The following is a 19,579-nucleotide window of genomic DNA, read 5'->3' as shown; positions in this document are numbered from 1 at the left end:
TATTTAGAATGGCCAAATTATGGAAGCAGCCCATGTCCATCAACAGATGAATAGATAAAGGAATTATGGTATATATGTGCAATGGACTATTACTCAGCCATAAAAAAGAATAAAATCTTGACATTTGCAACAACGTGGATAGACCTAGAGAGTATAATGTTAAGTGAACAAAGTCAGAGAAAGAAAAATACTATATGATTTCAATTATATGTGGAATTTAAGAAACAAACGGGCAAAGAAAAGAGCAAGACAAACCAAGAAATAGAATCTTGAGTTACAGAGAACAAACTGCTCGTTACCAGACAGAAGCCGAGTGGAGGGATGGGTGAAATAGGTGGTGGGGATTAAGGAGCACACGTGTTGTGATGAGCGCCAGGTGATGTATGGAAGTGTTGAATCGCTAAACTGTGCACCTGAAACTAATAAAACACTGCATGTTAACTATATTGGAATTAAAATTTTTTTTTAAATGTGCAAAATGGTGACAGCTTGAATATGCAGAGTGGAGCTTCTGACCCCACAGGTGATGGATCTGGCGGGGGTGGGGGGGTCCCAGTCAATATTATCTACCCTCCATAGGCAGGAAAGCCTCAACCACCCTCTATACTATAGTCATTGCACTTTATTTGAATGTTTCTTTAGTGTTTCCCTCGCTAGACATGAAGCTCTGTGAGGACAGAAAATCTATTTTGAGCTTCCTAATTTTCCCACCCCCACACACAATGAGTATTTGTGGCACTCAACAAATATTTGTTGGTTAAATGCATAAATGAATGAGAAAAAACAAAGCTGGCATGATTGGTATGAAAAACAAGCATCCCTTTTCAGTATAAATCTCTGAAATGCAATGAAGTTTCCCATGGGGTAATTTATTCATGGAAAAGAAAAAGGAAATATGATGCTTTATTCCGGACTAGATACTACAGTGAATCCACTGACATGGGAAGATCTAAGAATCAGAATTCTGATGCTTTACGGCATAAGAGTTTCATGACATTTTTCCATATAAATAAGGTATATACATGAAAAAGTGTTTGAATCCACATTCCTTTGGATTTCTTTGCAGTAGAGAAAATATTTTGAGAATTCCCAGTTCTCGGAGGACCTCCTCCACTCTGGATAACATGAACAGAATCTGCTTTTTTATATGCATTATGTGAATTACTTCTGAGGATTGTGGCCGCCTTCAATTCACGTATAAAACCTGATTCTTATAATATTAAAATAGTTGGTACAAAATCCAAAGAATAGAAAAATGGTATGTACAACTACTTTCTCCAACAATGCTCTCTGTCTGAATGATGGATCCATTCACCTCAGAGATAATCCAGAACTCCAATAGCAGGTTTCCTGGGCGAGGGTGGGGGTGACAGCAGGTTTGTGTTCTCTTACCCCCACAGGACTTTGGGAGCCTGCTTGCTTCATTAATGTAAGCTTCTCATGAAGTTTTTAAATATAATAAGGCAAGCTAAAAGTGAAGGATACTATTTCCTTTGACATCATTTGCTAGGAAATTAATCCCATTCCTCCCTTGCTTATAAACCCAGACTGGTTTTCTGTCATCTGTAAAATGAAATGCAGACTCTTTAACCAATCCTCAGAGTATTTCATGATCCAGCTCCTAACGCTTCCACGTCTGCATGTAGACCGTGCTCCCACTTCAACGCGTTTCTTGCTGTTTTCTATTAAGTTAGAACCTTTCTCGGTACTATGGCACTTTGCTCACACTACTTTGTTCTTGGAAGACCTCTGCCCTGTCCCCATTTAACTTTTATCTAGAAACTTCTCTTCATCTTAGTTACCACTCTTCTCCTGTATTTTCTTTTCAAGGAAACCTGCCCAGAAAGCCTCAGGCTGAGTTAATTGTTCTATCTCTGCTACAAAAGCATTTTGCGCAGGGCTCTGCAGGAAGCTATTCTGGGTTGCCTTCCTCTTCCCACTATACTCTAAGTTCCTTAGAGTGGTGAACTCCTTTCCTTCATCCTTGTATCACCCACATCCAGAACAGTATCCACATATTGTTGCTCAGTAACTCTCTGAAAGACCAAAGTCCATGTCAATTTAGAAATATTTTCATAGTTTTTGTTCTAATTTTTTTGTAATTATGTTTGTTTTTAATTTTAGAAGAGTAGCCATGAAAATTTAAAGTTAACTGCTGGGGGAAAATATGCAGATGGCCAATGTTTTAAAATGTTGATCCCACATAAAGTATACCTCAATAAAATGCCAAGCATTGGACATACTCTTATTTTATTAGCAGTATTGCCTAATACATCATTTGCCCAATGATATTAAAATAAAACTACTTTTTAAAATCAAATAATTCTACCCAGATAGAGTGATGTTTTAATAACCCTCATTACAAAGTGGAAAAACCAAACTAAGTTATATAGTTAAAATAACAGCAGCTACCACTTACGGACAATTGTTATGTGTGAAACACTGGGTCAGGTGTGCCATATTTATTATTATTATTTAATTCTGACAGCATACTTTCAACTGTCCCCTTTCCATTGACAAGGACACTGGAGATTAGGAAGGTCATTATCTATACTGGAATGATACAGCAACAAAGAAAATTTGACTCCAGGGATTTATATTCTGACAGAAAAGAAAGGAAGAGAAAGAAAGAGGAAAAGAAAAAGAAAAGGAAGGGAAAAAAAGAAAAGGAAAGAAGGAAGGGAGGGAGAGAGGAAGGAAGGAAGGAAGGGGAAAGAAAAAGAAAAAAGAAAAAAGAAAAGATTGACTATGCTGACTTAGATACATAAGTACACCAATCATTTATGTATGCTATATTTATGTCTTTGTTGACCTGGAAAGTGAACTGGCCCTGGGGGCCGTAATTACAGCTCCTTTGACTACTGCAACACAGATCTCCAGCATGAATGAAAAGACTCTGTCCCTGACTATCCTTTTCCCCCCAGGAACCCTCCAGGAAAACCCTAGCCTTCAATTCTGCCTCCTCCGAAATTCCTCACAAAGAAATCCAACCATGTCAACTAGACATACAAAGATTTACTAATTGTTGACATTTATTTTAACTTAAGAGTTTGCTTGGTACTTAATGGGATTTTGCTGTTGTTTTCAATATAGCAGATAATTTTGGTATTTGATTTATTTGATTTATTTCCCCATCTTATGTCTGTTTTTCATTTTTATGTTTTATTATTCCATTCAAAGGGAAAAAGAATCTCGCAGTGTAAGGTAGCCAGCACTATGAAATGGTATATGCCTTAAACAATTCATGTCCAAAGTGGCTCTTTTGACAGCAAAACAGATTTTCAATTCTTGTTACCTGGGACCCATTGAGAAGTCTCTAGGAAAAGAAAGCCTCTCAAACTACTGCTCTTGACAACTCAGAATCCTCAAAGACAAAAGCTCCAATAACCAGCCCAAAAGAAATACTCAGTACACTGAGGTTTTCTTTTCCTTTGTCTGAAACAATTCAGCCAGTAAGTGAAGATATTAGTTAATTAAATATTATTGGACTAAAAAATTGGAAGCCAGACACCCCAACCAATGCACATGGCAGTTCAAGAATGAGATAAATGGAATGTCCTAGCAAAGGAAAACCTCAGATATAACTCCAGATTTAAATACTATAAATTTCTGTCAGATTCTTTAGTGAGAACACTAAAGTCAGCTAAAAACACACATTAACTAAGCTAAAAATTTTCCTTTCTACACTAACCTTCTTTAAGAACTAATCTGATCCCTTTTTAGGTTAAGCTTCAGAAGTATTCTCCCATTACAGAGGTCTTCCCAAAACCCTTCCTTGATAATGAAACCAAAGTATGGCACATCTTATTAAATAATGTATCTTTATTAAAAAGGAAGCTTATAAATGATCTTAACAAGTATGACTTGTCTAGCATATCAAGATTCCTCCTTGAATAGAGGATCTATAATACGACCTACATGTATGAAGTATATTACTGTTGAGTACAGAGAGTTAAGCATTTTTTAATTAATACTAGTAGTCTTTTGCAAATCTGAGAGAAAATAGACTGTCATAGTATAGTGGACCTTGTAAGATGGCCCCCATTTATCCTCACCTGTTCTCATGTTCATGAGCCATCGTTCTTACTTGAGTGTGCCTAGGACCTGTGACCTGCTTCTGACCAACAGAGTATGGCAAAGGTGATTATGTTGCACGACACTATAACAGGAGCCTCTCTCTCTCTTGCTGGCTTTGATGAAGTAAGAGGCCAGACTGAGGCCATCTTGGGGCATTTCTGGCAGCCTCTGGCCAACAACTGACAAGGAGCTGAAGGCAGACTCCAGCTAGCAAGAAAATGAGACTGTCAGTCCCACCAGATGCAAGGATGAGAAGGCTGCTAACAATCACCTGAGTTTGGAGAGCGGTTTTTTGTTTTTGTTTTTTTTTTTAAAGATTCTATTTATTCATTTGACAGAGAGATCACAAGTAGACAGAGAGGCAGGCAGAGAGAGAGGAGGAAGCAGGCTCCCCGCCGAGCAGAGAGCCCGATGCGGGGCTCGATCCCAGGACCCTGAGATCACGACCCGAGCCGAAGGCAGCGGCCCAACCCACTGAGCCACCCAGGCGCCCCTGGAGAGCGGTTCTTTTCCAATTAAGCATGCAGATGAAAAACAGCCAAAACAGCCCTGGCCAGCACTTGAATTGAAGCCTTGTTGATAACATTCTTCCTTCAAATAATCCTTCCCAAAGTTACTCACTACTCATTAAGTATGCTATTAATGATCCTATTCACCCTGGTCTTCAGGATGATTTTTCTTCCTGTTTCTCTGCTGAAGATACTAACTCCTTGCCTAACTTTTGTCCATACCTAAACCATGTTACATGTTACAGAAGGTCATCCTTTGAACCCATCCATATTTTATCAGCCACTGATGGACTAATCTCAGTTTAATAATAGTTACAGTTCTATTACAAGGTATATAATTTCATTTTTTTATAATGCAACCTTATATGTATAAAATCACCTGCACTCACAGCATTCCCACAAAGTGTTTTAACTCAGATGAGGAAATAGGATCGAAGCAATTAAATAACTCACTTAAAGCAACAAATACATGTATTAAATTATAGCATCTAGTACTGTTTTGTGTCTGCCTTAAATTTTTTCCCAGTCTCTCTTTTCTGATTTCTGTGGTTTTCTTACTCTTATTCAAGGTTATCTCCATGAGGCTGCCAATGATGGTGGCCCCGTACCATCCCAGCAGTTGGGGTGGACACATGACCATCCAGAGTACCTGATTTCTTTTGACTGCTTTGATTAGTTCAGAGATTAACATGTGACCCAGTGAAGTTAGTCAATCATTCTCGGATTAATAGTTAAATTTTGGAGGGAGAGATAACTTCCTTTTCCTGGGATTGCTAAATTGGGTGAAGATGAGTCTAGGGCTCCCAGTTCCCATTTTATCCATAACATAAAAAGAGCTTGCATCCTTAATGAAGTCAAGCAGAGACAAGCAGAACTGACAAATGGAATAATGGACCAAGTCCTGGTGACATTTATTTAGCCACAGAATCCAGCCAAGCCTGAAGGACGACTCTGGCAGCCGTGGAGGACATGCTGTAGGGAGGTGAAGCCGAAGTCAGGCCAATCTAGGAAACTAGTGCAGCAAAATTAGGCAGTAGTTGCAGAGATGGTAAGAAATGGTCAGATTCTGGATGTATCTTGAAGGCAAAGTTAATATCTTCCTGTAAAGTTAGTGAGGAATGTGTAAAAAATAAGAGAGTCAAGTTTGAATTCAAGGGTTTCGACCTGAACAACGGTGTAAATGGAGTTGTTATTTGTTGGAGAATGGGGAAGCTGGAGAGACAAATGCAGGTTTAGGAGGGAAAATCAAGAACGGAGTTAAGGTACATTAAGTTTGATATGCTTAACATTCTAGAGGAAATGTCGAGTGAGCTGATAGATCTATCTATCTGCAGCTCACGTAAAAGTCCATACTGGACAGAAGGGGGTAAGTCATTGGTGTATCGATGTAAATTCAAGCTATAATTCTGGATGGGATGATTCAGAGAGATGAGTGTGCCTAAAGAGAAAAACAATCTGAAGAGAGCATTCTGAGGCATAACACTATTTTTGAGGGAGAGAAGGAACATCCAGAAATAATTTGTAATATGCAAGTTAAAGTGTTTCTTTTTTTGTTTTTAATTTTATTTGACAGACAGAGATCACAAGTAGGCAGAGAGGCAGGCAGAGAGAGAGAGAGAGAATGGGGTGGGAGGAAGCAGGCTCCTCACTGAGCAGAGAGCCTGATGTGGGACTCGATTCCAGGACCCTGGGATCATGACCTGAGCCAAAGGCAGAGGCTTTAACCTACTGAGCCACCCAGGTGCCCCAAGAAATTGTTTCTTAAAGTAAGGAGTGACTGGGGCAGCTGGGTGGCTCAGTCTATTAAGCATCCGACTCTTGATTTTGGCTCAGGTCATGATCTCAGGGTCACGAGATCAAGCCCTGCTTTGGGCTCAGGGCTCAGCATGGAATCTGCTTGAGATTCCCTCTCTCTCAAATAAATAAATAAATAAACAAAATCTTAAAAAAAAAAAAAAAAGGCAGGGACTAACGTTGTCAAGGCAGCTGTTGAATAGATTAAAATAAGAACTGAAAATTGGCCATTTGATTTGACATATTCATGTGTGACCTTGACAGAACAAGTTTCTGTTCCATGATAGGTAAGAAAGTCTCAGGAATGAGTGCAATAAAAGATAGGAGGTAAAGTGGACATGAAGTATATAGTTAACTTTTTCAAGAGAGTAAAGGAAAGGGAAGCAGAGAAATTGGCGATAGTGGGAGGGAAATCACCAGTTATATCAGAGAGGGATCTCACATGTCCTTATTGTGGCAGGAAAGGGTCAAGTTTGTCAGTGCTAACGCCCTCTGCCTCTGAAAGTCTTTGGAGAGGGCAATGCCCCCTGCTTCTTGGGTACTATTTTCCCTGTAGGACTGATTAGTAAAGCCTGGGCTGACATAACGTGTACTCTGATCTTTCTTGGTTTGGTCAGAGTCTGGTGGTGCTTCTTGGCTGATTCCTTCCTCCTCCTGGGCAGAGCAGTTCACCCTCAGCTCAGAGGTCACCTGGTCCTCCCAGGGTGGACAGTGTGATAGGGACGCTGCTCTCAAGGCAGGGACCATGCCACGCTCAGCTGAAGGTGGCTACATTGAGACTCAATGCTCCTTTATCATACCATATCGCACAGTCTAGTTCACTTTGACATGGCCCGCCTCGGAGCAATAGACAAGTAGCTCACTTGCCACATTAAGTTCATTTAATGAATATTTAACCCCCAAGGACACGCTCCCATGTCAAGGCCCAGAGAGTAGAAAATTACTATGTTCACTCTTCTCTTACTTTCTCATTCTTCCTTTGCCTGAACTTAATTCCCCAAAACAGAAAGCCCGCCAGCTTTCTCTACCTCTGATCCCCCTTTTACAATGAACAGCAAATCCTAAGACAGAAAACATATTTTCTTTTCATCGTAAGAAAACCCTGTGATCTTAAAATCATTCTCTAGTTTTCCAGGCTAGCTTATTAATTTAAATGGGTCAGAGGGAGGAAAAGTCAAAGAAAACAGCAAATCCATTCTTAAAATATGTCCTTCAGAGTTACTGTCCTGCCGCACATGCCTGTTGTGTTTGTTATAAACTGAAGAGTCCTTGGCTTTTTCCTCCACATTTTTTTTTCCAGAACTTTTCCATTCCCTAATTTCCTTCCCTATAATCCTCCCTCCCCCTAGCAGTACATGCCTTGGGCTACATGGGATTGGCATGATGGTCAGAAAGACAAATGAGAAAAATCTCTGAACGAAAGGGCTACAGCAGGTCTATCCAGAAAGATCTTCCCACACAGACTGGCTGTGTTATCTTTCAATACACCTCAGCTCTGCAGGCTCAGAATCATACCTTTACAGCATAAAGGGGACATAGCTCCCATGGGTGGACTCACATTAAAGTCCAGAACACTGATGGATAAAACATAAGTGCCAGATTATTGATTCACAATGAGAACTTGAACTGAACATTCCTATCCCTCAGCCAATGCATTTTCTCTCCCTGCAAGCACACTGCCTAGGAAGTCAAGCTTTCATCAGAAGGTTGCTTGCTGAGAATAGACTCAGGGCAAGTTGAGTTAATTATATGATTCCAGCATTTAATGTCATCAGGCCTCAAGCCTGGAGCATCCATCCCCATAGTGTGATACACCTTCAAAAGATCCATCCTTCATTCTGGAAAATTTCTTCCCTCGTCAGAGCTGAGTATGCCCTGAGCCCTATCATCTTTTGTCTCTGAGAAGCTCTTTTCAATGCTTCTATGGCCAACAAGCTTCCTTTTTGATGAACACTTACTTCTCTAGACATGATAATACAGTACGTTCAATCAAGATACAGTTTTTCAAATGTAGTGATTTTGTGTCTTCATTATTTATTGATTTTAAGGCTTAACTCAGAACAATGTGCCCAAACTTCCCTCATAATTAGAATCACTTAGGACCCTTCTTGATTTATTATCTTCCGATTTGTTTACAATGGAGCACCTTGTTGGCTCAGTCAGTTAAGCATCTGCCTTTGGCTCAGGTCATGGTCCCAGGGTCTGGGATCAAGCCCCTCATCAGGCTCTCTGCTCAGCAGGGAGCCTGCTTCTCCCTCTCCCTCTGCCTCCACTTCCCCTGCTTGTGCACATTCTCTCTGTCAAATAAATAAATAAAATCTTTACATGTATGTGTGTGTGTGTGTTTTCAGGCCTTCCCCTGGAGATTCTGATTCAATTGGTCAGTGATTAGGGAACAGTTTGTATTATTAACAAGCACCAGTGTGATTTCTCTCTACAGGGAAACTGGAGAACCATTGTTTTAGAAGACAATATGATGTACCTTATTTCTGTGTTCTAGACTGGACTCCTCATTATGCCAGCCTATACCAACACCACATATATGTATCTACGCTTTCATAAGCAGCTCATAAAATTGACCATATCAGATCTACGAGACGACATAAAACAAGGATTATAGATTACTTCCTAAACTTTAGTATACATATGAATTACCCAGGAATCTTACTAAAATGCAGGTGTTGATGAGCAGGTCAGGTGTGAAGCCTAGGATTCTGCATCATAGGGATGCCACTGGTGCTGCTCCTCAGACACACTTTGAGATTGGAAGTTGACATTGGAACCAATTGTCTTGGTTCAACTCCTGGTTTTGAAGTTCATCACCCAGTTTTGAGGTTCACTTCAAGTTTCCATAGCTGGGTGACCTTGGACATTTTACTTTACCCTTCTGGAACTCCGTTTCCTTGTTTTAAAAGTAGAGATAATGCTAATATCTACTTCACAGGATAGTTATGAGGAATGCATGGATGTCAAAGGTGCTTAGAAGAGGCCTTATGGTAAGTTCTGCATAAATGATAACTTTCATTAGTATCTTGGATCCATGGCTTGTTTTCAGCTATCAAGACCAGTAATGAAGCAACTTTAAAGGAATTTTTGTTCACAGTGTGTCTTCTAAAGGAAAAAGTCATAAAAGCAAAATTTTCTATGGATGATGTGGTGACCCTTTACTTAAACCTAACAGTTTTATAATGACCTCTATGCAATTTGTTGATACCAGGAATCCCCTTAACTGAGTATCATTAAGCCCATTCCCCTTAAGATATCTTTTCAAGCAGAAAAGAGTTACAACAGAAGACCTCTAGTTGACAAAATCATTTCCATGTTAGTCTGAATTGCAGTTGTTATGAAACTATTCCTTTGCTTCATTTTTTTGGGTTAAATTTTCACAAGAAAGGATAATTTCTCTAATTTAAGATGATAAACTCAGCTCAGTTTGGCACATGTTGGAACTCAGTAAGTGCCCTTTGAATAAATGGATGCATGGATGGATAAGTGAAAGAATAAATGTGATAAATCCTAAAAATCCTATTTCAACTTCTCTCTCAACAAAATCTAAGAGTGAGCTTCACGATATAATATTTTAAAAGAAAATTACTTTTGGCATACTTTATTATGGTAACTTCTAACTCAGTGATGCTCAATTTGAGCTGCCCATCAAAATTACATGGGAAAATTACACTGATTCCAGAGTTCCACTTTCCCTGGAAAATCTGATATAACTGATCAGGATGTGGTGTGGCTAGTGGGAGTCTTAAAATGTCTCCAAGTGTTTCTAATGTACAGTCATGGTTGAGATCAATGGTTCTATCTTCTATGGATAATTGATATCTCACTGAAAAAGTTCAAAAACAACGTATAACTCCTTACAATCCTATCAAATGTATATTAGTCTTTGGTTCCACAGATAGAATTATACATTGTATTGCCTCAATATAAATCCCAGGTACTAATGTCCCTTGAAAACTTGCATTATAGTCATGCCATTAAAATCAGAATTGGCAAGAAGAGTCTTTTGATACATCAAATAATGGTTTAAAATGATGTGGGGGTGCCTGGCTGCCTCAGTTGGAAGAGCATGAGACTCTTGATCTCAGGGTCACGAGTTTGAGTCCCACGCTGGGTGTAGAAATCACCTAAAAATAAAAATGAGAAGGGGTGCCCTGGTGGCTTGGTTGGTTGAGCGGCCAACTCTTGATTTCAGCTCGGGTCATGATCTCGGTCGGGGTCATGGGATCAGGCCCCTATTGGGCTTTGCACTCAGTGTAGAGTCGGCTAGAGATTCTCTGTCTCTCCCTCTGCCCCTCCTCCTGCTCACACACCCCCCAAATAAATAAAATCTTTTTAAAAAAATATTTTAAAAATAAAAGAAAATAAATGTGAAAATTAATTTATGTCCTAGCCTTTTTTCTCTTAAACTTATATTTAAAAACTAATATGGCTTTTTAAAAAATGGATATATGCCAACTGCCACATGCAAGAGAAAGACACAGCTGAATGTCTTTGGGGTCATTATTCCGCCTCCTCACCCTGCCCCAAAAGCTCTTCCCAACAACTATGCTATATAAGATTATCATGATGAGCATTCTTTTGCTTTTTTAGCCAGGTGGTTCTACAGCCCTTATAGGTACCAAAACAGCTTCTAAAGTATTTGTCCCATCTGCTCTTATAATTGTTGCTCTATTCTTTCTCATTTTCTTAAAATATAGTGCAGGATATGAATCATGTTGAGCTGCTCTTAAAGAGAGGCTTTGTCTCGGTATCATATATGAATCATTTAAATCTTACCTAACAATCCAATTAAGGTATTTAAGCATTATATTATGTATCAGTGAGTAAGAACTACCACAGAAAATTGAGTTTTCTTAGTAAATTGATTACTATCACAAAAATGGTGACAGAAGTATATTTCTATCTCTGTAGATTTTAGGCTAGAGAAGTAAAGGGTTCATTACAATTCATTACAATACTTCAGTTTATATTTTTTATACATTGTGAATAATTTGTCAATTTTTAAAATTTAAATGTCTTTTAATAAAAGCAGGAAGTGCAACAATATAATATATATTTTTTAAGTTCCATTAAATAACATCACATAAATAGATTAAAATTTAATAGAGCTAAAATGTTGCTTCTCAGTTAAAAACTAAAAAAAAAAAAAAACCAGTAGGCATTTGTAAAATACTCTCTTTCCTTGTTTTCATTATTTTGTTTCATTAAGATGTTTATGTGAATTTTAAATTACTTAATGTATTTCTACAGTCTCCCCCAAAACTTAAAATATTACAGACAAGATTAAAGTTATTTTTTGACACTATTCCTAATTTAAGCTCCATCTTTATCTCCCCAGAGATAATCACCACTGTGTTTCACCCCTGAACTTAGTAGAATTTTAAATAAACTTATAAATGAGGTTGCATATGTACATGCCAATAGAAAATAGAGATGCTGGCTCTAAGTCCAAGCTCTGCTGGACCCATCTTTACTGTAAAAACAGAATAATTGTAGATGAAATGTAATAGGTAAAATAAAACCATAACTGGACTCAACAATACAATAAACAGCCCATGGACCAGAAACAGCTGAAATAAGAGCCAAAAGCAGGCAGTCATCATGGCCCCACATTCCGCTCCTGGGGAGCAAAAGGGCTAATGTTACCCCAGGTGAACTGAGGAATACTATAGCTCAGTTACTTAAGCAACCTCAGTGAATCCTTCTTCTTCAAAGATGAACAATGAATTACCTTAGCATATGTAGAAAAATCAGATCCAGAGGGTAAACATAAGACAGTTTGCAAAAATCTTCATGAAAGTGGAATAGGGTCACGTGCATCTGTTACAGGTTTCCTCATTAATTTCTTTGCCTCCATCTATTTACTACTGTTTTCCTACAACCTTTCAAGGATGGCTGTGGGATCTGTACACACCAGTGCAGACAAAATTGGGCTATGATGTGTGTAGAAAATTTAAAAATAATAATAGAACCAACTATAAGGCACTGTTTTGTATTTTCATTTAGCTTCCGTAATTCCAAACAAGGTCAGTAATAAAATACTCCTACCCGAAAACATCTTCTTTTGATATAAATGCTAAAAATTGAGGGGGTTGGGGCACCTGGGTGGCTCAGTGGGTTAAGCCGCTGCCTTTGGCTCAGGTCATGATCCCAGGTCCTGGGTTCGAGCCCCACATCGGGCTTTCTGCTCAGCAGGGAGCCTGCTTCCTCCTCTCTCTCTGCCTGCCTCTCTGCCTACTTGTGATTTCTCTCTGTCAAATAAATAAATAAAATCTTTAAAAAAAAAAAATTGAGGGGGTTACTACTGAGTTTTAATAATAAATATATGTAAGCTTCAGATTTTATCCTGGGCACTTGGGTGTCTCAGTTGGTTAAGCAACTGCCTTTCACTCAGGTCATGATCTCAGGGTCCTGGGATTGAGCCCTGAGTTGGATTCTCTGCTCAGCAGGAAATCTGTTTCTTCCTCTCCCTCTGTACTTGCACTCTCTCTCACTCTCAAATAAATAAATAAAATCCTTGAAGGGGGGGGGAATTATTTATACTTTGGTAACCATTGTATTTTTTATGGAGAAAAATTTGGAGAATTCTTGGTTATAAGTCCAGGACAATTCAGAATTCTTCGAGCTTGTGCGGATATAATTTCCGCCCCCAAGGCCTCTAGAACTTTGTATTCCTGCATGTAAACAGGTTTTAAATAAATAATGATAGTACTGTGATTGTAAAAATGGTGAAACAGCACTTGTTACTTGCATTCTGCTTTTTTATGTAGCCACTTTGAGTTTTATTTATGTTCAAACATTTTTGACTGCACAGGCATTTGAAAGCTGCTAGAATCAATTCCAAAGAAAGAAAGATGTGGTGAGTATTGGGATTGCTGGAATTTATTGTGAAATGAGATTTTTATAAATTTTTGACAAGCTTTTCCTTATTTCTAAGACTTACCCTATTTGTGTAATGTTGGTTTGAGAGTAATATTCAAAATTAAAATTAATAAAAGACATTGTTGGATTGATAACCACAGATAGAATAAACAATCTGGCCACACTTGTTAATGAACTTAAGTAGTCAAAAGTGTATTCTACTGGAATCACTGACAAATTTGTAGGAGGTGAGGCTTGAACGAGAAACCATAATGTTATTATTATTCATTTAGCAACAGATCACCATGTAGATACGTTATTTTCCCCTTTGTATAACAAAAAAAATTAAGATCATTAAAAAATATCAACTCAGGGGTGCCTGGGTGGCTCAGTGGGTTAAGGCCTCTGCCTTCTGCTCAGGTCATGGTCTCAGGGTCCTGGGATGGAGCCCCTCATCGGGCTCTCTGCTCAGCGGGAAGCCTGCTTCTTCCTCTCTACCTGCCTGCCTCTCTGACTACTTGTGACCTCTGTCTATCAAATAAATAAATAAAATCTTTTAAAAAATCAATTCCTCATATTTTTCCTTTTTTGAACATAATATTTATTTTATTCCTAAATTTTTTTTAATGGCATTACTATATGTGAACAAAAGAAACCATCACTGTTTTAATTACTTTTCTACTTTTCTGGTGACTATTAGTTTTATTTCATGATAATTATTAAAAATAATTTTGTCAGATAGAGGAGGGAGCTGTTAAAAGGAAAAGTCCATCCTCAAAGTCAAATATGCTAGACAAGCACCAATCACCCACAGTGAAATCTCCCACTTTCTGAAACTGATGGCTACAGAGGTCTTGATGTAACAAAAACACGGTTTTGAAATTGAGAATGAGAGAGATGGTTAATACTCTCAGTATTATTTATATTAGAAAAAGAAGAGTTGATTCATCATAATTCATTTCCAAATGGCGAAGTAGATTGGACTAGAGGTCACAAATGGGCCATCCAAAAACCAAATCCTGTGTAGAGATGTATTTTACTTAAACTCTACACAATGTTATGGAAAAGAAGAAAGAGCCAACATGTTACATTCTAGGTTTGGGTTTGAAATCCAAGCATCTAGTCTTGAAAAATTACCAGATCTGACATTACGGGACCCTCCACTTTGTAATGACAGCAACTGGCTAGAGATAGGGGTTTTGGTGGAGCAGGATGCCCACCCCTCCCACAATCAAGAAGTAAGGATTCCCTCTGGCTGTGTTCATTGCATTCTATACCTACCCTAAGAGGCCCTACAAAACTTCCCCACCAAGTTTACCCTCCTCCTGCCAGCTTCATTTTAGTTTTTAACCAAATAATGCTCACTGGACATGAACCTTCATTCATTCATTCATTCATTCGTTTGACAAACATTTGTTGAGCACCTACTATGTTCTGGGCAGTGGAGATACAGCAATAAACAAGACAAAGTATTTATCCCCACGGAGCTTACATGGTGGTTGGGGAGGAACATGGGACAGAAAACAAATATGTAATGATTTACTTTCAGACAGTGGAAAGAGTGGCTGAGAGAATAGAACAAGAAATTCTTGCTACATTGTCCCCCAGTTTTGGTAGAGGACTGGTGTAGTATATAGTTATATGCACCCTGGAGAAGTTACTGAGGTTGAAAATTTGGACAAGGTTTCCCTATTTACAGGAAAGGGGAATTGATGGTTTCATTTGCTTGCAAATATGAACTCTAAATATAAATGGGAGAAAGTTGCCTGCTTGGCTGAAGAACCTTAACTCTCCTTTAGCTTGAGAACTTGATTAGAGGTAGGGAGAACATGAACCCTGTTTACAGAGAGCAGTCTAGCTTTACAGCTGTAGACCAAACTTAGATACCCATAATCCTCCCTTCCCTGCTCAAAAGTGTTGTTATAAGCTCGGTCATTTATTGGGAGGACAATATTACATATTAAATCAATTATATCAAACATTTTAAAAATGGTTACACGATTTAGAGGGCAATAAAATATCATAATTTAAATATTAATTCTGTCAAAAACCATTCATCAAATGCATCTTAATTTTGGTTGAACAAAATATTTTCAGAAATTATATACTTCCCAGTAGCTGAGGACTGTTGGTTTTGTGCTCAGGGTTGCATCATTGTTTACTTCCTTTGATAATGACAAGGTGGGAGGCTTGAGGTTTGTAAATAAAGAACTTGCTTTTAGAAAAAAAGATTATTAACACTAGAATGTATGGATTAAGGAGGAAATAGGAGTTCCTTCCATGGGGTGTTTTAATCATTGAGTGCTTCTCATCAGCTGTGGTTATAGAGCAGGTTTTATTTTACAATGAAGGATGTATTTTGGAGATAGAATAAGTAGTTCTTTGCTGATGGAATGATAAGTAGCTTGAAGATGGTGATTCAAACAGAGGGTTCTGAAAGCTCATAGGAACTGGGGGTTAAGTAAAACTATTCACCCAGCTATTCGCTTACTTTCTTTAAGTGACTTAACAATAATCAAACTACATCCTCAGCAGCCAAACTGAAGAGAACAGATCAAGATCCAAAGCTGCCTTGCAAGTCCATCTCATAGCCAAGTCCCACACCCACAGCTCCCCATCCAGATTCCAGCTGAAGAGTCTGCACTAAATTCCTTTTTGAGTATAATTAAAGGCCATATTTTCTGGTCACAGTTCAATAGATGTAGTTATTAATAAATTTTAAACCAATATCTCACTCTCCTTTTATGATATCTTATGAGATATTTTAAGTGTAAATTCTTAATTATTCAGGTGTAAGGTACAATTAGTCCTGTTATTATTATATTACAAAATTTTAAGATGAGTAAAGCAAAAATTTACATGGCAAATTAGTGATGAAATTTGAATGAAACTGGAAGGTAGACTCTATGCTGCTTCTAATATTAGAGGAACAACCACAAATGAATCAATATGAGCCCTGGGGTGTTGCATCCTTTTTATGCAAAAAAAGTAATGGGTTCTTTTATCCTATTTGCCCTTAACTGAGAATCCCCCTCCCCCCTCCCCAGTTCCTTAGCAAAGTAGAATTTAAAATTGACACCAAAATGCAACTTGGTATGTATGTTATAATTTGTTGTGTGTAATTACACTAATACACTGTATTAATGTAGGTTAAAAAAAAAAATCACTTTTTGAACCACCATCCAGCTTCAAAACAAGCTCATTTTGCAGAAAGAACAGCTTGTAGCCCATTATATCCCCAAATAGACAACATAACTGAGAGGTCAAATGGCATTCTTTAAGAACAGTTTTCTTCATTTTCTTGGAAAAGAAAGTCTATGCAGAGGATACTTTCCCTCTGGATCGATATTATGTGTTTTATCCTCTTCAAAGTACATAACATTCACTAAGACTTTCAAAAGACAAAGAAATATACTGCAGGTAATTTCTCAGTGGTTGCAGCAGGTGTGAATTTGCTAACTGAAGCAGTGTGCTCCTCCCCTAGTCATAAGAATGACCAGGAAAATACAGAAAAATAGAAAACAATGAACTATAAAGAAAGAAAAAAACCCTAAAAACAATCAAGGCCTTTGAGTCAGGTGTGATTTTCATGATGGTGTTTGTCTCACAGTAGATGGTTCTAGCTTTTAATTCAAAATGAATTGGTTCCAATGTTAACTTCCTAACAATGTGGGAGATTTTTATCCTTATCTTTATCTTTAAAATTGTTGCTGTCAGGTGCCTCGTTAGCGCAGTAGGTAGCGCGTCAGTCTCATAAAATTGTTGCTGTCATTAGCATGATAGAAGATCTCACCGCCCCTTCCTGATACCATCTGTCGTTGGTGAAAAGTAAAGAAAGATTTCTTCAAAAAATGGTTTACCTTAATATTGTATTTCATTTAATTTTCTCCTTCTTCTTCCTCCTCTTCATCTTCCTCCTCCGTCTCCTCCTCCTCCTCCTTCTTCTTCACGATAAAATCTAAATAGAGTAGTTGTTTCAATTTTAAAATACATTTCTAATGTGAATACTTTGTTTTCCAAAAGAGTTTATTCTGGACAGTTTTTACTCGTTTAATAATTCTTTTCAAAGAAAGATTTCATTATTTAACATATTCTAGGGTTCAATTTTCATCCATTTTTGCAGGTGTGAAATGTTTCAGAATTAAAAGAAAAACAAAACTTGGTCAAGTGTCTCAGAAATCATCATCTAACTGTGAAATAGGCCTGATGGAAGAAAATCTGCACTTAATTCTATAAACAGATGGAGAACTGTGGTATTGTTTTCTTTACAGAACTAACAAACACAAAACTAAACATACTCTTATCATAAGATCCAGTAGTCATACTCCTTGGTATTTTTTTTTTTAAGATTTTATTTATTTATCTGACAGAGAGAGAGAGCACAAGCAGGGGAGTGGCAGGCAGAAGGAGAAGCAGGCTTCCCGCTGAGCAGGGAGCCTGATGAGATGGGGACTCTATCCCAGGACCCTGGGATCAGGACCTGAATTGAAGGCTGACGATTAACCAATTGAGCCACCCAGCGCCCCCCTCATACATTCCCTGGTATTTACCCAAACGAGTCAAAAACTTATGTCCACACAAAAGCCACACAAAAACTTATGTCCTCACAAAAAGCACATGAATATTTCTAGCCATTTTATTCAAAATTGCCAAAACATACAAGCTAACCAAGATGTTCTTCTGTAGGTGAATGGATAAATAAACCATGGTATAGCCAGACAATGGAATATTAGCACTAAAATGAAATGAGTTATCAAGCCATGAAAAGATACAATTATTATATGAAAGAAGCTAATCTGAAACGGTTGCATACTGTATGATTCCAGCTTATACGACATTCTGGAAAAGGTAAAAGTATGAAAATGGTGCAAAGATCGGTGGTTGTTAGGGGTCAGGAGGAGGAGAGATGAACAGGCAGAGCACGGAGGATTTTTAGGCAGGGAAAATATGTGGTACAATATTATAATGATGGACACGTCATTATACTTTTGTCTAAACCCATAGAATATACAACACCAACAGTGAACCCTAAGGTAAAGTATGGACTTTGGGTGATTATGATTTGTCAGTATAGGTTCATCCTGGGTAAAAAAAATACACCACTGTAATGAGTGATATTGATAAGAAGGGAGGCTATGCATGTGGCAAGGTAAGTATATAAGAAATCTCTGTACATTCCTCTCTATTTGTTGTAAGCCTAAAAAGCCTTTTTGCTCTAAAAAGATAAAGTAAAAAAAAAAAAAAACTAATAAAGAATTGCTTACAATACTTTCTGTGCCTCGAGGTGGGAAGAATAAAGGCTCTACCTAGAAATGGTGAAGCATTAACAGTATGTGGCATGATTTTTCCAGGAATCATAGCCAAGTTTTGACATTTTTGCTGAGATGTGATGAAGGAGTTAGATAAAGAGGCAATGGAAAATAATTCCAAGTAAACCTAAAAATAAGCAAAACTTAAAATGCAATAGTGAAATAGGATTCACTTCGAACTGTAAAGCATATGTTTTATTTTAATTTTATAAAGCATTACTGACAATATCTGCATGCTATTCCCTTATTAAATGAAAGAACCTATGTGTCCAATTTTCATTTTCTTTCCTTCCATTTATTTTAATTTACCAGGTGAGAGGAAATGACTGGGAAATTCATACAGTTAGAAATATACCCACAGTGGTCCATAATAAAATCTCTGAATGATCTTAATCATTATGCCAATTACCATCAGTTTAGCTCTCATTGTTTTTGTGTCCACGAGTCGGGGGAGACCAGGTGGAAACCTGTAGCTGTGACTTGAGGGAGAGTGAGCCAGATTACTATGGCTGAGCAGTCCCTCCTTTCAAGATGCATTATCATTGGGGTACCTGGGTGGCTCAGTGGTTAGGCCTCTGCCTTCGGCTCAGGTCATGATCCCAGGGTCCTGGGATCGAGCCCTGCATCTGGCTCTCTGCTCAGCGGGGAGCCTGCTTTCTCCTCTCTCTCTGCCTGCCTCTCTGCCCACTTGTGATTTCTGTCTGTCGAATAAATAAAATCTTTAAAAAAAAAATGCATTATCATTAACATTTCTTGGAAAGTTCTGTTAAATTTTAAATATCATCTCTAGGAGATAAACATATTAAGTCACACATCTGCCATTAACATTTTAGGCCAGATTATTTTATTAGATTAGCCCTAGATCATCTAGAACAGAAGAAAGACCTAGAGTAGAGATTCAGAGCACTGGCAGTCCTCTACCCTGACCCAGCCCTCCCACATACTTAGTTCCCAATGGCATAGTGTTGGGAGGCAAAGTATTTTAAGTTCCAATTATTTGCCAACAGTTAAAAAGGCAAT

This window comes from Enhydra lutris, unplaced genomic scaffold, assembly GCF_002288905.1.
Source record: "Enhydra lutris kenyoni isolate GAN:26980312 unplaced genomic scaffold, ASM228890v2 scaffoldscaffold1, whole genome shotgun sequence".
NCBI lineage: Eukaryota > Metazoa > Chordata > Mammalia > Carnivora > Mustelidae > Enhydra > Enhydra lutris.
This window is presented reverse-complemented; position numbering follows the sequence as displayed.